Genomic DNA, 25,853 nt, shown 5'->3' on the forward strand with positions numbered 1-25,853 from the left:
CTCAAATCCCTGCACACATCATGATCCACAGCTGAGGCTAGGATGGGATGACCAGGCCTCAGAGCAACTCAGCTAATCTGTGGTGGCATCCCTGGAGCTTGCTCACATCAGCTCCTCAGGCAGCGGAGGGAGGCAGGAGCTCTTCTGCTGCCTTGTAGCTTACTCCCTGGCACCATCTTCAGTGAAGGTCCCAGTTCACCCCCTGCTTCATGTGTCTAGAAGAACATGCACTGATCAAACACCAGCTAATGATAGTGTTGGTTGTGAGGGATTTGTTTGCATGTCCCATGATTTTATTGGCACATCCATCACTCGACAGGGAAGATGACAGAGCACACATCTCTTCCTGTTCCTTCATGAAGTACAATACAGCCTCCCCAATGGAAAGCTGGACACAAGCTAAGGATGTGACTCAGTAGCCCCAAAATCTGCCTGATTTCAATGGCCCTCATGGAGCCCAGCAGCTAAACTAACGTAGCCTTACATTTTCAACTTTCTGAAGTTTCAACTGGTTTACTTGACAAGTGGAAATGTTCTTTACAACTTGGCAAGAAGCACAGTCACGTTTTATCCCATTCAAGAAAACACCCACTTAAACAATTCCATTTTGTTACTGTTTTCACTAAGTCCTCATTCTGCTGTAAAGAGAGAGAACACAGTACAAACAGACAGACAGAGATAAATTATTAATTACCCAGCATTGTTTGCTGTTTAGCTACAGGCACGTTGTCCATGTGCTTGCTCAATTCACTCCTGCCTTTTTCTTGGCAAGCCAGGAGCTTAAGATCCCCACTGCCTCCAGCATCAGGCAGAGGGGGAAAGTCATGCTGCAGTCTTCAGAACAGTAAGGGCAGCTAGAACATCTGAAGATCCTGGTGCAAGGTGGCACTGGAAAGATATAGGCACTAATAGGGGTAAGATGCAATAGTTTTGGTAGATTATCACTTCTAGGGGGCTTTATTTGGCCTTGCCTCTAATGCTAAACTAAAAAGGGGGGGCAGAAAAAGATCTCTGTCCCTAAGAAAAAGTGGCACAGACTAGCTCAGGTCATCACCTCTTAGGCCTATCTGTCTAGCATGGATTTGTATTGAAGAATGGGAAAGCACACAACACAGAGAGACGAAGTGGCCCAAAACAGAGCCAAGAGAGACTCTGGAGAACTGCTTGCAGCACTTGAAAACACAATAAAGTTTGTGGATAATTTATCTCCCCATTTACCAAACACACACAGATTGAAGCTGAGATTTCCTACAGGAGAATTCTCTCTTACTGAGAGGTATCAGCACATAAACAGTCAGAGGAAGAGCCCAAGTGAATAAGAATAGGGTTTTTTTTTAGTGGACCTCTGTAGTTTTGTGTGGAAACAGATGGCTATACGCACTAATGAAAAAACAAAATAGGAGCAAAAACCTTTTCTCTGGCACTGAGGTTGGATGTTATGGCCTGACTACATTCATACTACTTACCAGTTCTCTCTACCTCCTTTGTCTTCTCTGTGGCAGCCCAAAGACAGAAATGTTTGGGGGTTTCTTTCTCTTCTTTTTTTCCTGAAATAATGGGAGGTCAATGTAACAGCCCATCAGAGTGAAGGTTTCATAGCAGAGCACTGCATAGCATTTGTTGCAGGTGCTGAGCTATCTAAGGGAGCAAAGTTTGCTGCGATAACATGTAAGACCTGTACACGGCAGAAAGAGCCAATTTAAAATGGTCTCATTCTCACAGAGTTTTAGGAGTACTCTCTAGTGAACTACTTGAGAACAGTTTTCAGTCATGGCCTTGCTAGAGCTAGTTGGAAAAGCTCAAAAAAAGCCAGGGAGTTAGCTAGCAACTAAGCAGTGGAAATGAGCAGGGGGCTCAGTGCTGATGTCCCTGGATTTTATTTATTAGTAGGGATATCCACTGTGAGTCACCTCAGCCACTCTGCCCCTCACAGATTTAGCTGTAGTGTGATTTCTTCCCAGCTCCAACAGAAAATCAAGGTACATAAGGTACACCCACAAAAATCTTAGGTTTTAAAACCTTGTTCCAGGCTGACTGCAGATCTTGAAACTCCTCAGGTGCTTAAACTCTCCCAGTGTTTACCTTTCTGCTAGAACATTTTCTATAAACCTGAATACCAGATATCAAGAGGCAGATCAGCCCTGAGAGAATTAAGCCATCTGGATTTCAAGTTACATCCAACTCATCTTTGATCCTGCCCGTCTTGCCAAGGCAGCCCAGTTCAGGAGACCTAATCCAATGCCTAATCCAAAGCAAAACATTGTTATTCACTAGAGATCCCATAATGCCTGTATCAAGTTTCTTCCTTGCTTATGAGCCATAGTATTGCTTACTATTCCTTCAAAAAGTTTCCAAGGATGAAAAAGGAACATTTCTATTCCAGAATGGTGGTGTGAAGATAAATGACCTATAAAGCAACAAAAAGTAGATGCCAGTTAAACTTGCGGTTGACAGCAGTTTGATGATGCAGAAGAAGTAATACAGACAGATGGATTAAATACAGGAACAGAGAATGCTGGAAAAAAATAGATTAAAGAAAGACTTTGCAATTGTACTTACCTTGCTGTGAGCTCCCAGTGCAGCTCTGTGATCCGAAGGATTAAAACCATCCCACACTTGTGAACAGGGAATCCCTTCAGCTGTGGTTTCTATTCACACAGCAATGATACTATGGAGTATCTTGCCCACTTATATTGTCCTTGTCAAGAAGAGTGCAGAAATACTTGTACTCAAAGGGATACCTGTAAAATGATCCACAGATTAGAAAGCAATGTTGCAACATGAGGCTAGAAGAGCTCTACTCTGTGCTGAGTTGTGAATAGAAAGAACTGGCTGATGGAAGGAAGCTTTTTTTTTCCAGCCTTGTTGCAGAGGAGAAACAAGATTCCGCAACTGAAAACTGAAGATGTACAAATTAAGACATAATATCATGTTAGTGAAGTTGATTACAGCCTTGGAACATCTTATTCAATAACATCTCTGTATCTGTGAAGGACACACTGTCTCCTAAAGTCTTTCAAATGAAATTGAGCTTCTGTCAGAAGAGAGATGCCTTAATCCATCTACAGTTTGTAGGGGTCTGGTGGCCCCTTCTGGTCCTGGAATGAATTAATGCAGCTCTAGATCTGTGAATATTCTGCTCAGTTCTGGGTTTGGTCACAGAGAAAGCAGAAAGCCATGTGAAGTCCTCAGCACACTGGTAACGCAGCTCACTGTATAGACCATAGTGAAAATCAAAGCTCAAGCATAAAGCCTATAGCCAGCTACCCTCAGGGTAAAGGAGGGTGAACATGAGCTCTAGGCAGTCAGACTGACTGAAAGCTAGAACTTTAAGGTTTTTGGTAGAAACAAATATCTTCAGGCAGTTTGCTTTGCACACGCATGTAGTTTCTGTGCATTAACTGTATATTAATGATTAATCTATGAATAAACTTTTACTACAAGGTTCTGTTGCAATTAATATCTAAGGCCTCATGAACTGGAGTGTTAATGAACTTTTGAACTCTTACTAGTGTGAAATGTGCTAAGTGTGTCAGGCAGGGAAGAAAGCCAATTAACGGGCTACTGGATAACAGCCAGGTTAGGAAAGGCCCAGTTAATAGGAAGTCATACCCAGCATTAAATTTTGCCTAATTAAGACCATCCAAAGACCACTAACAAGCTAGGTTGGTTTACTTTATAAAGAATCCCCAGATAAGGAGGCATCTCTAAATTTCTGTCTTTTTGTCTGTTAGAGACACAAAATCTACTTTTACTTTTGAAAATAGACTGCGTTTTAATCTGAGGATGAAAATAAGAGATGAAATTTACTTAGATATGTAAATCTCCTACTCATAAATATATGCAAATCTTTAATGTATAAATAAATGCACACATACAGCCTTTCCAGTATTTCCATATTCTCCTTCTTTATGCTACATAGGTTTATTAGAAATGCTATGCTAGTTCATCTGACTAATCTTGTAGCAAACTAGTGAGATTATCAAGGGGTGGATTTGAAAGGGTGTCAATCAGTTAACTGGACACTGATCTATTTGTATTTAATCAGCAGTAAAACCCAAGCTTCCTTCCAAAGCATGACTGTCAAGATATTATTTTTCTTCCCTTTGTCCTTTATCGTTCCTTCACCATCTTCTAAAGCATTAAGCTTTGGACACAGCCAGGCACAGGATCATAGCTAGAATGAATTCCTTCTCTCAAAAAATACAAGGGACACCTTTCTTAGTTATGCCTTGCTTGTATGCATAAGCAGAACATAATCTGGAACCTGGAAGAAATTCCTCCTTTTCCCTCTCTGGAAGATTAGCAGGACTGTGAGGATAGGAGAAGAGGTTACATTTATCCATCATCATGGGAAAATATTTACCTGTTTGCATTACTTGAGTAACATTCCTCAAAACTGTTTTGGGCTGTGAGAATTGGCAGCACTGTGATTTCTCTTGAAGGACACAGGATAGTGATCTGAGACTATGAGTGACCTCTGTACAGAGGTAAGTAGATGATATTTGATGGGTTGTGACAGGCACAGTTCAGGAAGCAAGCCAGAGTTTTCCTAAAGTAACAGCACTTATTCAACTGCATGATAAGGGATTTTAACAGTTGGGGTTATCCTAACATTTAAAAATCACTTGTTTTGTGCTCAATTCCGTAATTGTGACACCAGTTGCTCCCCTGCTCCTACTTTAATAATCCCCCTTGGTCTTCAGCTGTATGAAACTAAGGAATAGGAAAGATTAAATGATAAGGTCAGATGTTTAGGATTTTCCTTGCCATGAGTCATATCTTCATCTTTATAAACACATATTTCTCACTAAATTCATCACTCTCAAAAAGAATAAAACTCTGACCACCAGGGAATTATGCTGGTTTTCCTTGTTCCTAAAATACTGTACACAGAATAGGCTCAGCCTTGCTGCCGTGGATGGCTGGAGTCAGTGGGAAGAAGGTCCAGGAACATTTCCAATACACTTGTTGAGCCAGCCATTGAGAAGCCAGCATGCTTTTTCCATACTCTGGGAAATGAATAAGTTGAATTGCTGTTAAAATATGAAGTAAATATGATTTTTGGCTCTATTTCTCTTCCCTGCTTTTCTACAGCTTTCCACATGACAAGCTTCCTATGGGCCTCAATGGCTGACTGGTCTCAACCACATGTGTTTTGCCTAATCAGCAGGCAGAGTGATGCGGAGACAATCCACACACAGCCCCTGAGAGCTCGAAGTGCTCAGCAGCAAGCTTACAAGTGAGTTTGAATTTACTTCTTCCTGCAGCTGTTGAGGAGATTTTATTTCCTGAGTTTATCACGCTACTCCTGAGCCCAGAATTCACATGGAGTTTAAAAATCAGCAAATTAATGTAGTGTCTTGCAAAAAATACATAAGGAAAGACAGGGAACATTTGGAGGGAGAGGTAAAATAAAGTAGAGCTCTGCCTTGATCTGCTGTATGAGCTTAGGTAAATTATTTCACCCTCAGTCTCTCTTTCTTTTCTATCTTTCTTGTATATTCAAAGTATAAACTCCCTTAAGACAAAAACTGTCTTTCTCTATTATAATCAGACAGTTCCTTGTACAACAGAGTCTTGGTTCCTACATATATAGTCTATGTTTAGTGATATAAATAATTAACTTACCACACCGCTATCACATTTTAGTTTTAGTCTGGTTAAAGGAAATTGTAAATTGAGTTAAGTCAAGTTTAGTTGTAAAGTCTTTGTTACTTCAAAATCACCAATGATTATCGCTAAAATGTCTAGCTGTTGTGTGGTCCTGTCTGCTCTTAGATGAGGTTCTCTAAGGTGATTCCCCCCACTGCCCAGGAGTTTTTTTAGGTAACATCAAGACAACACTTTTGGGTAGTTTTAATGGATTTATAACACACTGAAATCAGAAAGTCTACCCAGGAAGTGACACTCATTTTGAGCCAGGACACTCCAAGGCACAATTCCTTTAGGCGAAGGATAAAGGCGTATAAATTTATGAGCTATGCCAGGTGAGCTAGCTCTGGAAACAGAAGAGAAATAGCCAAGTAAGTGTGTCTCTGTGCCCTGATTAATTATAATTTCTAACAGACCAGGGTAATTAACTTATGTGCTGTGATGAATTAATGCTGTCCTGTTTGCAGGGTCCAATTGGATATCTCTGCCAAGCACTGTGTAATATTATGTAAATGTTCCAGCTAGTCCAGCATGATGCATAGCATACACGCATCCAGAGTCAAACTCTGAAGACTGATCAGCCTCATCTTTGAATCACAAGTTATTTATCTGTGTAGCTCAAGAAGGAAAATGTTCTCCAACTGCTACATTACCCAGATGTTTAATTATATTAGATGACTTTCCAAACTTCCTTTGTAGTACCAGGCATAAGAAATTGCCGAAAGCTGAATAATAGGTGAAACACTGTGAAAATGCATTTGTTTCAAAAATATTTAGGTAATTATTTTATAGGTGGAAATGCTTCAAGCTGCTCAGATTTGAAATTTAACTGTTCTTTGAATAAGAGATAATATCATGAGGGAAATCAGGTCAAAAAGACACAATCAGCTTTTCTTACTAGCAGGCAGACCATGCTGAGTAAGGATAGTGATGTGGAAGACTATGAGGTTGATAAATTAGACCTGACAAACACACTGTACGGAATACGGAATATTTTGTGGTAGATGTGTTTTGGAGTTTACGTGTCAAAATCTGAGTAAGACAGAACCAAGGATCTCAGCATTTAACTTCATTTTGGAACTGCATGGGTCTCACTAAATGTAAATATCTATACTGGAAATGCCTACATCTGAGCTAGTCACTCTCAATTCAGTGGTGACGACGAACTCTGAGCAGAATACAGCTAGTGCAAAATAAGCAATTTAAACCAGTTCACATGACTCACTATAAATGTGCTTATTTTCATTTGCCTTTGATTAGAGAAAGTAGCTCAAAATGATTAATTTACATGAATACTTCTGTTTACACTGTGTATGTTTAGTATTACGTCAGATGAATCCCATTGTCTGATTTATTCCCATTCGATTTTCATGAATATAAATCCATAGCAATCTGTGTTACTAGAATATAATAGTGATAAATATGAGTGAAGAGCAAGATTTATGACTTATTAGATGCCAATAAATACTCCTGGTTACACCTTATTTTTCCTGAGAGAAAAAATACATGTGGATATAAAGGTGTATGGAAGAAGAATATACACATATTGCATGTATAGAACACAGCACACAGCACTTCCTAAAACACACAAAGGAGAGTGGAGTAGGACTTCACAGCACTGAGATTCACAACAGTATTCCCACAGCTGCTCATCAAAGCCACCTCTATGGTCTGTTATCTCTTTGAGAACCAGCTCAGGTACACTGCAGTAGAAACATATTCAAGGGTATCCAGTTAATTGGAAAACACTGTTATTAAGTATGCATTCACAGTCATCCTCTGCTGTCAACAGAAAGGAAATGGCACCTTTGTAGGTCGCTTGAGAAAATCTGAGATGTGAGCACCTATTGGAAGAGTCTGTCTCCACTGGCTGTGCAAGGTATGCAGACCTTTGTAATTTGCCTAGATGTGCATGGAAATAATTTTTTATCTGCCAACGAAATTTAAAGCTGAACCTTAATAAAATTTAATAGCCATGGACTGCAAGAATCAATATTAGGGCTCAAAGGCCCCTATTAGGCTTTAATAGCCCTGCACAGCCTCTCTTGGTCTCTCCCCACCCTGTCCATGGCCCAGGGCCACATTTCAGCCTCCAGGGCCAACAGCCCTGTCCCAGTGGTCCCATAGGATGTTGGCCTCCAGCTCCTCACAGACTGGCTGTGGTCCTTGCTGAGCCAGGCCCACTCTTTTAAAAGGAGTGTAGTCTTTCAAGGCCAGAAAACCTTATTATGTCACATCACCAACTCTAAGTAGTCAATACACTCCAGACACTGCAATACAGTTTGCTGGTGGGATGCATATATGAAGGTGGTGGCAGTAGTCTACTATGCTAAGATTTATGAGGCAATTCCCCAGTATCATATTTTCATTCATTTCTGCAACCTATTATTCATAAGTAAAACTAGAAGTGGTGACCTACCTCCTAAATGCAAACTAGTGAGCTTCCATTTCTAAATGCAGAAAGGACAATGAAACAAAGCCCTCAGGTGCTATAATATCCAAAAAGTACCAAGAGCAAAAAATTGAAACTGATAGCACTTGGAAAGAACACCAGCTGATGAGAATGGTTTTTGCTGAGAACCAGAGGTACCACCTATTTTTCCAGTTCTGTTAGGGGCAGTGGTTTCTGGCAGAACGGCAGAGCAGACAGCTGGGGATGGTAATTTCTTAAATTACTTCATATAAATCACATGCTCATTAGTCTGGTCTACATTATTTGCCGTTCTCATATACTTTGTAGATGCAGTGTGAGGTGTTTCATGTCCTGCAGCTGAGAAATAACTGAGCTTTAAAGTTCAGATGTAGGTTTGTGTTTCCAGCATGGTTAAAAAACATTTTGAGGCACTTTCCCATTTTTGGCCTTTATTTTAAGGCCACTGTGGTTATTTTAATGATTTTGCCAATTACGGTGTTTTTTTCAGACTGCCCGTTGCTGCTTAAAGATATTTCCTCTAGTATATGCTGCATATATAACATGAGCTTAGGCAAGTATGTTTTACAGATACAGTACATTAATATAGTAATATGGCCATATGGTTCAAATTCTCTGGAATAAATTAGGAGCCATTATAGGTGTTATTTGTCATGGTTTAACCCCAGCCAGCAGCTAAGCACCACACAGCCACCTTATAGCAGGATCGGGGGGAAGAGAATTGTAAGGGTAAAAGTGAGAAAACTTGTGGGTTGAGATAAGAGTAGTTTTGTAATTGAAATGTAATAATAATACGTTTATTACTAAAGAATGAAAAGGAAAATAACCACAACACCAAAAAAAGGAGAGAGAAACTAAACCAAATAAATACAAATGAAAAACAATTGCTCACCACCAATCGAATGATGCTCAGCCAGTCCCTGAGCAGAGACTCGTGGCCAGCTTTTCCCTAGTTTGTATACTGAGCATGATGCCATATGGAATGGAATATCCCTTGGGTCAGTTGTGGCCAACTGAACTGGCTGTGTCCCCTTCCAACTCCTTGTGCACCCCCAGCCCACTCACTGGTAGGGTGGTGTGAGGAGCAGAAATCTCACATGATTAAAATTTTACAGATAATGAAAGTGATCTTTCCTGTAGTTGAAAATGATCCATTGGAATCCATCAAACACAAAAATGTATGCCCAGTCATCAAATAATTTTCAGTCTTAGATTTTTATGTACAGAAGAGGGGCAATCAGACAAAGGAAGAAAAGGAAAAACCAGGTTCATTTCAGCATTTTCCTCCTAGAGATGAGCAGCAGAGTCACTTTTCATATCCCTTGTGATACCTAGAAGATTAATCTGCACTGTACTTTGATGTTTCTAAAATACTAAGAAACTTGGATTTAATAAGTTGGGGATAAAGTTTATCAACACATTTGAAAATCAAACCTCTTTTTTATGAGCTTAAAAAACACAAAGGAGGAACCTGTCTTTATAAAGCATGTTTTGAGATCTATTTGCTGTTAAAAGTTACACTATCTTATGTACTTTTGTGGCCCTCTTATCACACAATCACAGTAGAAAAATGGACTGATTATGCCACAGAGCATGACACACCTGCTGCATCCACATTTAATATCAGGTAGCACAAATTAGATGGGAGGAGAATTCAGGCCACCCTTGCTGTAGGCTATGACAGTGTTTTTGCTGAAAGGTCTGCACAGTGGCACAAGATCACCACAAAGGCAGGTGAAACACATAGAAGCAACTCATTTACGTAGGTACATAGGTACATAGGTAGGTAGGTACGTAGGGTAGGTATAGGGCAGGGACCTCACTAATGGGTAGTTTCTGTCCAAGGATTCTCTCCCAAAGGCCCTGGCAGGTAATGTCTAGCTCAGGGATGAATAGCTACCTGCATTTCTATGTAGTGAAGATACACAGCAAGCTTAGACTTACACAGAGCCTCAGACCTATGCTTGAAAAGCCGTGTACCTGGCCACATATAATTCAGTCTTCATTGCATAGATTTGAGACTCCTAGGAGAGGAGACATTATTTTCATGTGGGATAAGTGGCCAATAGTCTTTCTTATCCAAGGAATGTTTTAGTGTCTTAAAAATGATCCTTTGACACTATGGAAAACATCCTGAAGCTTTTCAAGAGAAACCTGAGACTGAGACAATCTCAGCAATCTTGGGGAGTGGTATGTGTGGAAGGAGCATCAGGGTGGGACATGCAGGTTCTTCTCAAATATGTTATGTGACTTTAAGGTCTTCTACCAGGTGCATTGGGTGTCCTCTGAAAGCTTGTGATACCTGCTGACTCCCAGTGGTGCACAGAAGTTACTTGTGTCTGGTTACACTGACACCGTGACAGTACTTTTCTAAGTAGTAGGTTGTCATTCATATCACAGAGACAGCATCAGAAAGCATCAGATGTTAACAGCCCTGTCAACAGCTTTCTGCTGGTATCACGCTCAACTGTGCTCAAAACAGTTGCCAGAATTGTTTCTATATTGCTCTGTACTTACTGTAAATCAGCAACAAATTGAAGCCTATTATTATATTTCATGTCCAGCCTAAGCTGTAAATTACTTTGCAAAGCAATGGGGAAACAGGAAGAATGAAAGGCTTTAAAACCTATTACTCAGCTTTTAACACAGGCTGTGAGACATTTTCCAGTGTTTTCTTTCTTTAAAAAAGGACAAAACCCTTCCTCAGAGAGCGTGTACTCATAGTATGTTACTCTAGAATTCTTGCCAGACATCTCCTTCATCACCTACACATTTCACATGACGGTCTTTAGGCCAAATTCTATCCTAGCTTATTGGCAAAACTGATATATAACTCCACTCAATGCACAGAACTCTGCAGAATTCCTCATGCACACTGGAATCTCACACTTCAGGTCTATGAAGCCTTCTGGTATTTTCTCCAGTTGTGTTTCTGAAATTGTGTTTGGTATAATTATTCTCACGTGTGCTCTCATCATTACCTGCCTTGTTCTGCCTGGTGGGAGGTAGTGTCTTGCAGATGTTCTCGCTGGCTCCCTGTGGAGCTGGAAAGAACAATGATCTGGTTGCCATCCAGATTTTTTATAACTTCATAACTAACTTCTTGAAATTAAGTAATTAAACACAGCAACATCACAGCTCTTTGTGAGGACACGTGTTCATGTGTTCTCCATGGAATGGTCTGTGATTGTCATGGCCTCCTACTCAGTCACTCACTCAAAGTCACTAATGACACACTTATAAATATTGCTGCTAAAGTATAAAATATTTAAAGCAGTTGCAAACTTGTAACTTTCCTAAGCTGTGTTTACACTTTGTGGGAAAAGAGCAATCCTTGAAAGCATGAAGTAAAAAACCATTCTCCCAGCCCTGCCACCATTTCTGCACATGTTTAGCATTTAACATTTGAATGAATCTAGTGATTTCATTCAAGGCTATAAAATAGTATTATCAGAAAAAGCTTTCAGGGGTCGACTGAGATGATGAGCTTAAAGCCTAGACTAACATATTCAGAAGGAAGCAGCAAACAGCTGGGGAGGGCAACTCAAAGTGCACAAATTAAACTGTAGTTACAGATAAGTCTAAAGTGAGCACCCAATCTAGTTGCTTAAACCAGGTCCATACATGCCAACCTATATTTGAGAATATAGATTTTCTGTTACAAGACTCTGTGTCATTTTTGTCAGTGCAGTTTTGTTCTCGGCAGTCCAAGTCTCCTCCAGTTCCTGTCTCCAAACTTTTCCCTTCAAATTACCACTACAAGTCTATGGAAGCACTAGAAACTCCACTCCAGAAAACAGGTGAAAGGAAGTGACTGACTGTTTGCAGGTTCACCATGTTGACTAAATGTTGTTCCTTACTGTCTGTAAATGTTTCTAAATCAAAAACAGAGCACTGGATTTAATGGGAGGTAGCACAGAGGGATGAGATTTCAGACAGGTTTTGTGGCTGCTGTTGGAAAATAATCAGTCTTCATTCTGCCATTTGGCATTTCAATGCCCACATTGGTTCATTTTTCCTTGTCATGGTAGCTTTTTATCATGTTTAGAAAATTTCTGTATAAAAGGAAAAAAACGCCTCTGAATGGGGTTGCCCACACGTGGAAACTCCAGATGAAATAACTTCTTACAAGCAAGGACTGTGTTTGTGTCATTTTAAAATGGATTTCAAACCAGTGTGCCCTGAGACAGGGCAATATAGTGCAGACTATCTTGTTTTGCTTCTTGTCTTACTATCCTGTGCTTCACACGCAAGCCCTTGAGTTTAGGAGTCAGGTCTTTGTCTTGAATGATCCATAGTTTAATAAGGCCCTGGGCTGTATGCTGATGAGGCAGTCCCTGAAGACTGGAATCAACAAAGTCTTTTGTTCTGCTTGAGGTGCCTTCCTTGAGTTGGAATCTATATCAAAATCTATGTGCTTTTATTTGTCTGTGGATCTCAAAAAAAAGCTTGATACATCCTATTTTTTCCCATATATAATATATTATCACATTAAGGATTTCAAAGACATTTACAACCTAATTGAAATGCAGTCATCATTCCAGAAATTATTGTTTTCTATTGCTCAGGTTATGATACTGCATAAAATGTGCCATGTAGTGTGCAGGCAGATATGAGTAAGGGCATAGCCACTGCCCGGGAGATATTACAATCTATAAAAATCGAGACTGCCAAAGGGGTAAGAGCAGAAAAAAAGTGAGAAATTATAGGTGTATCTTGCAAGAAGATGGTCTAATAATATTAGACCAATTTTAAAGCCATCTTATGTAGCATCTTATAGCTACATCCAGGCTCAAGGATAAGAGAAGCTACAGGTTACATCTGCCTTTCATTACAGCAAATAGCAAAATTCGCATTCATTTTAGGGTTTCATTAGGTCATTAGGGCAAAGGTTGGTTAATGGATGAATCTTTTTTTTTTTTTCTCAGAAAAGCAGAGAAGTCTGTGGCAGTCCAACCATCCTCACCCTGCTCTAAAGCTTTGAAGAGATTTAAAATATCAAATGGACACCAAGAAGCTCACATAGAAGTCACCTAAGTGCAGGTTTTTATTTTAGTAAACATAAATTCTGACTCAGGTTTGAGTATTTGTGATTTCAAATTAAGAAACTCAATGACTAATTCCTGGAAAGGAGCTTTCTTTTCTTAAGCATGATTAAGATTTTTAATACTTCTTTTTTTTTTTTCTGACAGGCACCAAAGGTGTTGTCTCTGATGACATCATGAATTAAAGGAATTAGACTCCAAAACCACCAAACTTTGCCTGCCCTGACTAACTCCCCTTCTTTTTTCATGGGCATTCCTAAACTCAGAGCAGTCTCTTCAAGAGCTAGTAGTTGCAACCATTGTTTTTCTACTGATTGTTAAAGTGCTTGAGAGCACCAGTCTGTCAATCACAAAGCTATCCAACAGATCCATCGAAAGAGATGAAGGAGTCTCTAAATGGAGATAGATGTGAGCAACACTATCTTGCTACTCCTGCTTCTCAAGAAGGAAGGTGCGGTCTATGGAGTCAATGATGAATACAGATGGAGGAGATGGGACTACTGAGGGATGCATCTTGAGAGAAATGTCCTTACAAATCTCCGATCCCATACATTGCTCTGTCTGAGCTCCTTTGCTTTCCTCTGAACTACTTTAAAGCTTTTCCTTCTGCTTCAAAACAGGGCCGAACATTCAAAAAGGTTTACTTGTCTTCACTTGTTTTAAAGCGTGCTCTCTACCATCTAACATAACTGAGATAAACTCTTGTACCCCCAAAGCAACCTTCCATTGGCATTTCTTTCCCCTTAAATGTTCAATTTAAATCCATAGTTATTGCATCAATCTCTTATCAGCAGTAAATTATTATATACATATATACTGTATACGCATATTTGGCAGCTCTGGATTGAAAATTGTGCTTTCTGTTTGCCACAGGGAAGATGTGGTTAAAACAACAGTGTTCCTTCATGAAAAGGTCTGATTAGGCTGTGCAGGGGGTGCAAGGGAAGGGAAAGGTTCATTTTCTTTTGACTAGTGCATATTCCAAAGCACAACCTTTCCCGTGCCACAGAGCAGTCAAAAAGTTGTCTCCTATAGGTAGCTCCCAACCCCGTCCAGACATCATGTCTGTAAGCTGGGGCAAAGACCATTGCTGTCTTCCCAAGGCTATAAAAGTGCTCTAGCAGTGCAGCAGGAGGGAGACAGGGCTGCATCTGTGCAAAGGATCTCTGACATTTCAAGCTGGGCTCAGAAACACTGTTAATGAACTTTGATGTCAATGTAATTCATGGGCTTAGTTTCTGTATGGCCAAAAGATCTAGCAAGGTTGGAGTAATGTTTTGAATTCCAATGTCAATTCTAATTTATCATATTTAAAATAGGGAAGCCGCCTTGCTGGGTGATCTGAAGAAAATTCTTCACTGGAAATCAGACATGATAATAAATCACTTCTTGGTTTTCTTGCATGAATAATTTGTGTCTTGCTATGGAAAGCCACAAATACACAAATAATCAATGTTTCTCATTCCTAGATTTGCTTTTCAAAGAGGCAAAGTACTGTGTAAGAAATAAAATAGTATAGTGAAAGGTGAAGGAACACATATCTGACGTTAAGGCTTAGCAATAATAATACTGCAACACGACAAATAACATAGCAAATAATGTGATAGGACAATGTCACCTTGAGCTTCAGTCCCTCCCTCTAAATTTATATGTGTCTTAAGTAAAAAAGGAATCACAGCATATCTGACCTCTGCTGGAAAGGAAGAGGTTGCAGAGTAGACAAGGTTTGGGCACTTTAAGCCCTGAGTTATAGAAGGCAAAAAATTACCATCTTTTTAGTAGACAGGTAATTTTTCAGTCTGATTAGTTCCCTGGTCATTTCCATTGCACAGCGCTCAAATACATGTGCCAATACAAGATCAAGAGTGGAAGGGGGCCACAAATAAGCAGCTGGAGTGCGAGTGGTGTACGACTGCTTCCGATGGCTGCTCCGTCAGCTGAAAACATACATCAAACTGATCTGAACTGTTGCCTGCTCTCACTTTGGACAAGCTGTGAGAACGAGTATGACCTTTAGTTGTAAACACAGAAATCTGCCAAGTGATTTTTGCTTCTGGAATCTCACAGTGTATGGACCAGAGTCAGGTGGCCTCCACCTAAAGCTGTCCACCAGATGTTTCCCATCGGTTGCCTTAGTTGTGCCCCACTCAGCATCTTGCTTAGTTCTTCTGAAGGGCTAAGGTATAAATTATCAAAGATATTACATTCCCTCTTCTGACAGGCTTAGGGATACTGATGAAATAAGGATTGCCTGAGTATGTCTCTATTTCTACTGTCAGCCCTACAGCCCGTTAAGTTTTTCAATAGTTTCAGAGATTCTTTATCCGTGCTTGCAGAGAGAAAAGTGTTTTTTTCATGTAGGGAAGGTAACTTTTCAATGTAAAATTAAGACTTTTTGACTCTATTTAATATCCTGCAGAGAGCTGGGATGCAACATAAAGGATGGTGGTGGTGTGTTGAATGGCTTAGTGTTCCAGTTTCCCTGTTTTGTTTAATGTGGAGGCTCTTCAGAATATATTACTCTATGTTTAAAGTTGAAATGGATTGCACTCAACTTACTAATTACATGCAGGAGGAAATAGCTGTTTCTGGGTTTGTTTTGTGGTTTGTTTGTTGGTTTTTGGTTTTTCTTGTCCCTTTACCACTGAATGCTGAAGAGTTTAAAAATACTCTGACTCAGCCAAAATAACATTAATGACGTGGAAAGAAAATAATTCTTCTTATCTTTTTGAATCATTAGAAACCTAGGATCAGATTCAATAATTTCTCTTTCCCAGTGGGGCTGATTTTAGATCAGTTATAAAAAGAAAAAAAAAGAAAATTGATACCTTGCTACTTCTGAGAAATCTAATTCTGTTCATACAAATCTGAGCTTTGTTCATTAAAAGGTTTTGTCTGAGATATGTCCCCATGCACGTGTACAAGGCCTATTAATTTTGATAATAAAACTAATTATGACTGATAACATTGCATACGCAAAGGCTTGTAATAGGAAGGAGATAGCCTTGTAGTTCAAACACTAGTGTTTTCTCTAAGTAATCTTGGTTTTAATTTAGATTGCATAACGATTTTACTTTTTGTTCCTTAGCAAATACCTTATTCCTGTTCATCCAAATTCATCCTACCTGACTTAGACACAAAAGCAAGATGTTACAAAAAATTCACAACTGGCCCATGCTGATTGAGTAGAGGCGGTCCTTTAGTTTCTTTTACTTAAACATGAACAATATCAATGTCTCCAGTAAAATTCCACTACCTCATTACATTACAATGTATAAAGTGAACTAATTTATGTCCACAAAGTTAATACACTTTTATACTATAACGACTTGTCTGAGATTTTACATGATAGGGTAAAAAGCCCTGATTTTTTTAACTGGGACAGGCTCTTTGCTGTAATCTGCACATTCTGAGGAAATACTGCTTTATGGACTCCAACCTGCAGCATGGCAATCTCATTCAAATCAAGACTGAAGAAGAGATCTGCTATTGCAAAAAAGGCAGCCATTTAGAGCACTCAAAAAGCAGGAGTTCTCAGTCTTCCTTAGTCTCATGCCCCATTGCAGTATTCAAAGCAAGAGGTTAAAGTGCAGCTTGCATATGACACTGGGAGTTTCTTTAGAAGCTGTGCTAAAATGGTACAATCTAGGGGCAAGAAGGATGGCAAAAATGAAAGAACATAATTCAAAAGCTCAGGTGTCAGACAACTCAGCAGGGATTGTAGAGAGTGTGCTTTGATTTCCATTTCTCAGGAAGTTGTGGGATTTGGCATTCAGATGATATTTGGATGACTGGTATCCACTGACAGAGTGACTCAAGTGCTTGAGCTCAAGAGTGCCTGGCACCCAACAGAAGGGCCTTCCTGATATTCATTCCAACAGAAAGCATAGGAGCCAGAAGCAGATATTCTGAGTCCTCTGGATCCATGCATTGAAGCATGGATTCACCCCACTGCACACTGGGCACTGCAGTGAGGAAATCACAGACAGCAGCTTAACTGTCCTCTGGGGGTCACTCGAATGTTCAGTCAGATGAAACCTATCTCGGGTGGTTGACAACAAAAGCTAGCAAAGATAAATAGGTTTCTAAATTAGAAGCTTCAGTTTGCTATCTAAAATTAAGATTAATCGGAATCGCAATCCTGAGATACTGAAATGCTTAAATTAGAAGTACTCTAATGAAGTGTTCTGATCTATCCCCTAGACTTTCAATGCCTCAGTTTTTCACCTGTCTTGCAAAAAAAATGTTGAAGTAAATTCAAGGCTATGAGGAGCAAGGATCATAGCATTCACTTGCCCTCTTGAATAAGAGAAGTGAGCACAGCTCTCCAGAAGATGAGAGTCAAATACTTCTAAGAAAGAAAAAATAAATCTGAAAGGAAAACCTTGAGATGAGGACTGGTTTCTCATTGATAATCTCTTTGATAAAAAAAAAAAAAAAAAAAAAAGAGATATTTCAGCAAGCACAGAAAGTTTTGACTTTTCTCAGTTTATGATCTATGCTCAAGGGGAAGCTGAAAAACACATCTGTTCATTCTCAGGCAGGAAGCTTTAGCTCAGAGTTTTGGATATACACATTCTTAAGACTTACATGAGTCCTACAGCATTGTGGTTTAGGCTTTTTTTATATCAAACTGTTTTCATTGATACTAGTGCTCGTTTTTATACACCACTGTTTCACTCTTCCCTCCCTTTCTTTGAACAACAGGTGAATTTGCTTAATGTTTTTCCAATATTCAACTACAAAATAGTCATGATCAACTGACTAATTTTAACTGACACACAGTTTCCATAGATGTGTTCTCACAGCTTTACAGCTACAGAGCGTTGTGACCCAGGATGGGAAATAGCTGGAGGAGGTCTGGCTACAAAATTTCCTCTGTGGAAGTCATACTTTGAGGATAGGAGAAAAAAAAAAAATACATTGAATCATTAGAAAGACGTCAGATGAATAAAGAAAAAAAGAAGAGGAATTTGGAGTTGGTGAAAAACTACCTGCAAGCACCTTCACTGGTCATTATTGTCATTTTTATTTTGTATTTTTAATTTAAAATATACGCAAAAAAGGAAAAAAAAATCTTTGCTAAGGAGGACTGAATTTTATTACATGTTCATAAACATGTTTCAGGTTTTTTTACAAGTAAAAGCCTTCACTCGTTCTCCTCTGACTTGCTACATGGGAATGAATTTCTGGTCTGTGACAGAGCCCTTCCAGGGGTGATTAGGTTCCACTCACATGGACTGAGTTATAGGATAAAACCCCAAGGAAACTGCCAGGCAAAATGTAATAGCAATAGCGAGTACTTGTGTATTTAAAGATTTTTTGGGGTATGGTGAAAAAAATGTCTTCAAGCAAGTCATCTGGATAAGTTTACTTTATTATTATTATTATTACTACAATTTTAATAAAGGAATCTTAGATTTTGAATCTCTAGAACATGAAATCTTTTTTTTAATAGATTTGCATTCAACATATGATCAGTCAGATCTGACTTTGTTCTTTATAGATTAATGTACATTAATGAAAACTAATGAATTCGAACTGTTAAAACATAAAATGGTTGTGAAGATGATAAGTAAAAAAAGGTTGTATATGTGTAGAAACATATCAGTAAGAATGCATACCTTATGAATTTTTAATAAATTGAATGATTTTGAATTCCTATCTAACCTCAAAAAACACTTATTCAGAATATTAGCACTTTAATCCATATAAATTGTCTCATATTTATTAAAAAAAAAAAAAATACTTATATTTTTCCTGGTTTTATTTGTGGATATTTTTGTCTTCTAATTGCTATCATTTGCACCCCTTTTGACAAACATTATTATCATAATTCAGTCTATATTTGAAGTCTTCACAAACTTCTTGAATGCTTTTGTCTCACTAGTTTGTATGACCAATATTTATCTAACTTGATGTTTATTATCAATACTTGAGATGTCTAATCTGAGCTAATAGTCATCTGTTTTCTTTAATTCCTCTAGACTCAACCAAAAAAGAAGTTACCTGAAAAGGACAACTATTCATATTTATCTTAGAATCATAGAACCATAGAATAGTTAGGGTTGGAAAGGACCTTAAGATCATCTAGTTCCAAACCCCCTGCCATGGGCAGGGACACCCCACACTAAACCATGCCACCCAAGGCCTCATCCAACCTGGCCTTGAACACCGCCAGGGATGGAGCATTCACAACCTCCTTGGGCAACCCATTCCAGTGCCTCACCACCCTAACAGTAAAGAATTTCTTCCTTATATCCAATCTAAACTTCCTCTGCTTATGTTTTAACCTGTTACCCCTTGTCCTGTCACTACAGTCCCTAATGAAGAGTCCCTCCCCAGCATCCTTGTAGGCCCCCTTCAGATACTGGAAGGCTGCTGTGAGGTCTCCACGCAGCCTTCTCTTCTCCAGGCTGAACAGCCCCAACTTTCTCAGCCTGTCTCCATACGGGAGGTGCTCCAGTCCCCTGATCATCCTCGTGGCCCTCCTCTGGACTTGTTCCAACAGTTCCATGTCCTTTTTATGTTGAGGACACCAGAACTGCACACAATACTCCAAGTGAGGTCTCACGAGAGCAGAGTAGAGGGGCAGGATCACCTCCTTCGACCTGCTGGTCACACTGCTCTTGATGCAGCCCAGGATGCGGTTGGCTTTCTGGGCTGTGAGCGCACACTGCCGGCTCATGTTCTTAGATATATATTATATATAGATACATATTATATCTTAGATACATATTATACATATTATATATACATATATATACATATATATATACATATCATATTAGATACATATTATACATATTATAGATACATATTAGGCTGAGAAAGTTGGGGCTGTTCAGCCTGCAGAAGAGAAGGCTGCGTGGAGACCTCATAGCAGCCTTCCAGTATCTGAAGGGGGCCTACAAGGATGCTGGGGATGGACTCTTCATCAGGGACTGTAGTGACAGGACAAGGGGTAAGGGCTTCAAACTTAAACAGGGGAAGTTTAGATTGGATCTAAGGAAGAAATTCTTTACTGTGAGGGTGGTGAGGCACTGGAATGGGTTGCCCAGGGAGGTTGTGAATGCTCCATCGTTGGCGGTGTTCAAGGCCAGGTTGGATGAGGCCTTGAGTGGCATGGTTTAGTGTGAGGTGTCCCTGTCCATGGCAGGGGGTTTGGAACTAGATGATCTTAAGGTCCTTTCCAACCCTAACTATTTTATGATTTTTATAGGACAGCATAGGCACTAGAGAAGGATCTCTAGGACCATGATAGCCTGTACCAGCTGATACAAGCAATACAAATTTCTGCTCTTTTTCAGACCCTAAATTCCAGGCCTGAACTGACCAAAGAAACAGCCAGCTTTACAGCTAGGTTGGTTTCAATGTGTTTCTTAAAAAATAATTAAAGAGCATATCTATGCCAAGGAGACAGTAGTCTTCACAACAGTTATTTTGCCTGAAGTTTCCTTGATTTGTTTTTTTAGTTTGGAAATCTCACTTGCAATGAAGGGCAGGGCTATGACGTGAGGCAAGGTTCTACTTGGGTTTTTTTAATTAAATGGCTCATTCCATAAAACAAAAACATTTTACATAGAAATAAGTTAATCTAGTACACCTAATTAAGCATTATATATTGGAGCCATGCATCAGTGATTTGAGTTATATCAATGAACCATTTCATTTATCGAGGCTGACAGCACAAGTTCTTAACTACAATGATGAATGTCTTCCCTTCAAGGGAATGATACTTCACCTTGGCAGTTTGCTCTCTTTTTTAAATGCTTTAGAGACAACTAGGAGTGATCAGTGCAGAAGCATCCTAAACAGGCACTCTTCCATTTGGTTAGTTTCTGCAGTCTATCTCCCTCATTAAACCCTTCAGGGTTATCTGGAGGTTACGATACTTTCCTTTCTAGTCTAGTCTTCACAGTGTGAATCTATCCAAGATCGCATTTGTATAACTATTTGTAAAGCCATCGTGTCTCTTATCAAGTAATTTTGAAGACAAAAAAGCAACTCTGACTTTGTGAGACACACATCTGGCTCTGTTTAATGTTGGTGAGTGCACATCTCAGTCCAGAGTGGAATTTATTTTACCCACTAAATAGTACTGAAGAAACATTTATTTCTCCTCTTTCACTTTCTTTGATAATACAGAAGGATATAGTTCTGCTTGAACTCATTGAATTCAGTGAAATAAAATATAAATCTCATTGATAAAAAGCAAGGTATTGGAGGCTTGCTTAAACGAATTTCATTGGATGAAATCCAGAAAATAATGTCTTAATCATATTTTTCATTCAATTTCATCTTTTTTCCCCTGCACAGGATGCTTTCACTTTCGATGAAGTTGTTAAACAAAACAGGTCTCAACTTCATGAAAATTAAGTTAAAAGACCTAAATATAGAGCTATTATTAAAAATCTGTAATTTTTCTTCTGGACGTTCCTATTTTTCCTCATAGGCTGTACCTTTGGCCAGGCTCCATAATCTTTGATAACTAGATGCAAGTCATTATACACTGCCTTACTGAAGAATAAACATACTAAACAGCTGGCTTAGGAAAGACTTAGAAAAGCTGTTTACTGTCCTTTTACAGTATTTAGGACTACTATCTCTACAATTGCTTTAGAAAATCCTCTTGCTTCTCTTATCATTAAAGTTAGTTTTTATGCTCTTGCAAATCAAATTCTTCTTATCTGGAGCTGTTCTATAATAAGAGCTCTCAGTGTTCTCAAACTGATTGTGTGAATACGTGTCTGGATTACTCAACCTGTCTGAACACTTGCCTAGTTATATCTGAGTTGCCCTGGATGTTTCAGGAAGTCCCAGCTGTTTCAGAAGGGCATGCATTTCTTTTAAACCTTGCTTTATGTCCATTAGCCCATTGGCAGAGGTTTCCAAACCACTGGGCATCTCAAGTGTCACTAGATGCCTATGTTCAGGCAAGAGCAGTGAGCCCTTAGTATGCTTATTTGTGGAAGTTTACCTGTGAAATATTTAGAACTCCTGCCAGAAATTTAGTACTTTCCACACTGTGGATTGCAAACAAGGGCTATGCTTGTGTACCTTTTGCTTTTTTGTCTCCTCGTGTGCTGAGGGCCAGTAAGACATTAATAAAAGAGAAGACTGTCCTCTGTAATAATGTTGCTTGACTGTGAGACAAAGACAATCTCCAAGAGACTATCAGTTTCTCCACAAAACTAGTCTTCATGCAGTTATTTCAGGAAAGAGAATAATCAATCATCAAAACCACAGGCTCGCTCATGGAGCTTCCCACCACAGATAGAAACAAACTCTGGTTTCTCTTACAGTGTCTGAAAGCCTGGCAGGATACTCAGTTTCATATATGGTAAGCAATATTTACTTTCTTAACTTTCTTGCATTTCAGTGGGAATAGCACAAAGAAATGGCACTTCTAGAGCTGGTCTCACTGGAAGATATAATAGGGCGCATCACAGTGTCAAGCAGCTTTTGTCAAGCAGTTGCATGCTGGGGTCCTGCTCCTCTGATTATTTAAAATGACTCTATATTCATTTTCAAAGCTGTACCATTTTGTGGTGAACCAAAGCACTGGGTCTGGCTGGGATGGAGTTTTATTTATAGCAACCCATAGAGTGCTGTGCTTTAGACTGGTGACCAAAACAGTGTAGTTTATTGTCAGGCTAGTCCATAGCTCCCACACTAACAGGAGAGGCTGGAGGAACACTTGACACATCTTAGTTCCTTCAAAGTTTATTTCTAAGTGGAATATAGAAAACCGAATATGGAAATACATAGTTCTTTCAGCACAAAGCCAGGAAAATGACCTGTATCATTGGCCACAAAAACTCTTGGAAGCTGCAGCACAGAACTAAGTAAGGGTATAAGGTGTAGCTGGAAAGTATCAGAAATATCTAACCAGCTTCTAGACTTGCTCCAAAGAGACTCTGTTATCTGTTTCATCCCACAAAATAGCCCAGAATGCAAGCACATAGAGTGTAGAATTACCTTCAAATGTTACTCCATGGGCTGTCTTATGTCTGAAAAGGAGATGTAATACTGTTTAACATTTCTACAATTATTCCAGCTTTCAGCAGGAACACATATGGAGGAGTTAGAGAATATATGGGCTCTGAGAATAGCAGTAGAGCAAACTTGCTCCAGACGGACAGTGGGACCATTGGCTAAAGGACTACTGACATAGTAGCCAAGATGATTAGCTCTGCTGAGGAGTACATCGGCTCAGGAGCAGATATGTGCTGAGGTGTATTGCCTTCAGAACCAGGGCTGGGATTTCTTTCCAGCTCTGCTCTGCCCTGCAAGGTCAGGGCTCTTGGAAACATGGTCCACCAGATGTTGCATGCACATCCTCAGCTACTCTATGTGCAGGAACACTCATGTATTCTTACAGGTGAGTTTGAAATGAATACTCCAGGTCATGTAAATTTTAAAGTGCTATAGGCATTGTGCATTTATTTAGTCTGCTGTAGGGCCTTCAAAGTGTGGCTGGGACTGTAATAAATACAGTATTCTAAAATAGAATAGGTGGGATACAGTTAAAGAACTCTTGCAAGAACGAAGAGAAACTTGTACAGATCAACTCTGTTTATGTATGTTGTAACAAATTCCTCTAAGGAAAAGATAATAGATGATACTGAAGTAGCCTGGTCTGAGAATAGTATTATATCCATACACATGCATCCATAAATATACACTGTATATGCATTACAATTTGAAAGATCTTCTGAGACTTGTTATTTTAAATTAGACCATGGCGACCATGCAAAATTGGCAAGTATCTGATGTGTGAAATCAGCCGTCTGCAAGATCTAAGAGAAAACTAAAGCTGAGACAAATTGAGCTCTGTTGGCCTCTCTAGTCTGATTAGTCCATGCTGTCACTTGAAGTGATGCTGAATCTTTGGATGTCATTCTTCTGTTGTCTTACATGGTGATGTCAGATATTTCTGCTTGTTCCCATTAGTGCTTCCTGGGAGTCATAATTAATTTATATTAGCAAAGACAATTTCCATTTGCTATGACAGTTCTCCAGCTCCCTCAGGCTTCTCAAATAATAATAAACTATCTAAATAAGAGGCATTACTTCACTTCTGCTCCAATGTTTCACATTTTGAGGGTCCCTAAACCCATCCAGTAATGAATGTTTAACAAGCTGGAATTCAAATGGCCTGCTAGTCCTCGCCCATATTCCTAATGTGGCCTGACTTCAGTGGCTTTTTCTTCCTTGCAGCAATGTGCCAATCCACTGATCATAACAAGTAATATTTGGAGGCATATGCAGGCTCTTGCTGAGAGGATTAAAAGGGTGAATTTATAGATTCGCAGTTGGATGGAAGAATCCATTTTTCATACTTGGATGCGCACAGAAATTATTAAGAGAAAAAACATGTTTTGCCCTCTTGACTAGAGTCAAATTCAATGATTAGTGTCCCCAAACCATTCTGTCAAATGCTGAGCTGATTTTGTTTAGCATAATTTCACCACCGCTTATAACTCTTCTTTTACATAGTTAATAAATGGTTCCTTGTCAGCAGAAAAAGTGAAGGAAAATGCAAATTATTGGATGTAATCATTTTGATGATCTTGTATTTGGGGTTTAACTCAATCATTTAAATGATTTTTTTCTTGTTGTGCAATATGGGAAGCCCTGCATGTACAGTTTCATTCATGTCATGCTCCACCACAGTTGGCTACTGTCAATAATTGCTACCATTTTATTTTCTAACAAACCCTCCATTTTAAAGGACTGTGATTTGGCAGCTCTGGGAATTAAGCTTGAGTCTTGCTCTCTCCTATCTCTCATTTCTTCAGAGATAAGTGTCCACCTTCCCAGAAACCAAACATCCTCTGCTGTTTTTATTGTTAATCAAACAGGAAATACAGACTCATATTTCAAATTGATATGGAAGTCTTAATGTTTTTCCTTTTTAGATCAGGTAACAAATGCCTGTCCACTCCACTGTTATCCTTTTTCCCATCTTGCATCAAGAGATATGTTCTCCATATGAGTTGTACTTATGTAAGACGTATCATGTACCACAGGATTTCAGACAGGGAGAGGCACTAACTTTCTGGATGAGGTGCAACATCACAACTTTTCCCTGATACAGATCTTAACATCTGTTTCATAAGCTCACCACACGGGAAAGTCAGTCTCTACCATGGTGAAAAGGAATTTACCATAACATGAAGGCAGGAGCTGAATGCTAAAGGAGTAATTTAAAACTCCATTAACTTCCTGCCCCATCCCAACACTACATAGCTTCATTAGTCCATGTTTTCAGCTGTCCGGACGCTTTTGAAAAGTGGAGGCCCTTGCACTGAAAAAACAGTGTTTCAACTCTAGAAGTTCAAATGTCATGAATTTGATTACAGATAAGACTGAAAAGCTTGGACTAGAATTAATGAGAAAATATTTACAGTATTCTTTATCTGTCTCGCAGGTTTTGCACAGTTTTATCAACTCTGTCAAGCAGATATGAAACAGTTTTGGAAACTTTGTAATGTCTTTTATTTTTTCTCAACTAAAAAATATAACCACTGTTTTGAGGACCTGGGGTTTTAAATAAAGCTCAAGAAGTCTCAAGACTTAAAATAAAATAACAAAAATGGGCAACACTGGACCATACCACATAAAAGTTGATCAAGTTAAAAAGGTCTTGTCCCAAAACAAGAAGAATGGGAGAAAAAAAACACAAGGATGCAAATTATAAGAAAGCATAGTTACTT

This window comes from Psittacula echo, assembly GCF_963264785.1.
Source record: "Psittacula echo genome assembly, chromosome: 3".
NCBI classification, from domain to species: domain Eukaryota; kingdom Metazoa; phylum Chordata; class Aves; order Psittaciformes; family Psittacidae; genus Psittacula; species Psittacula echo.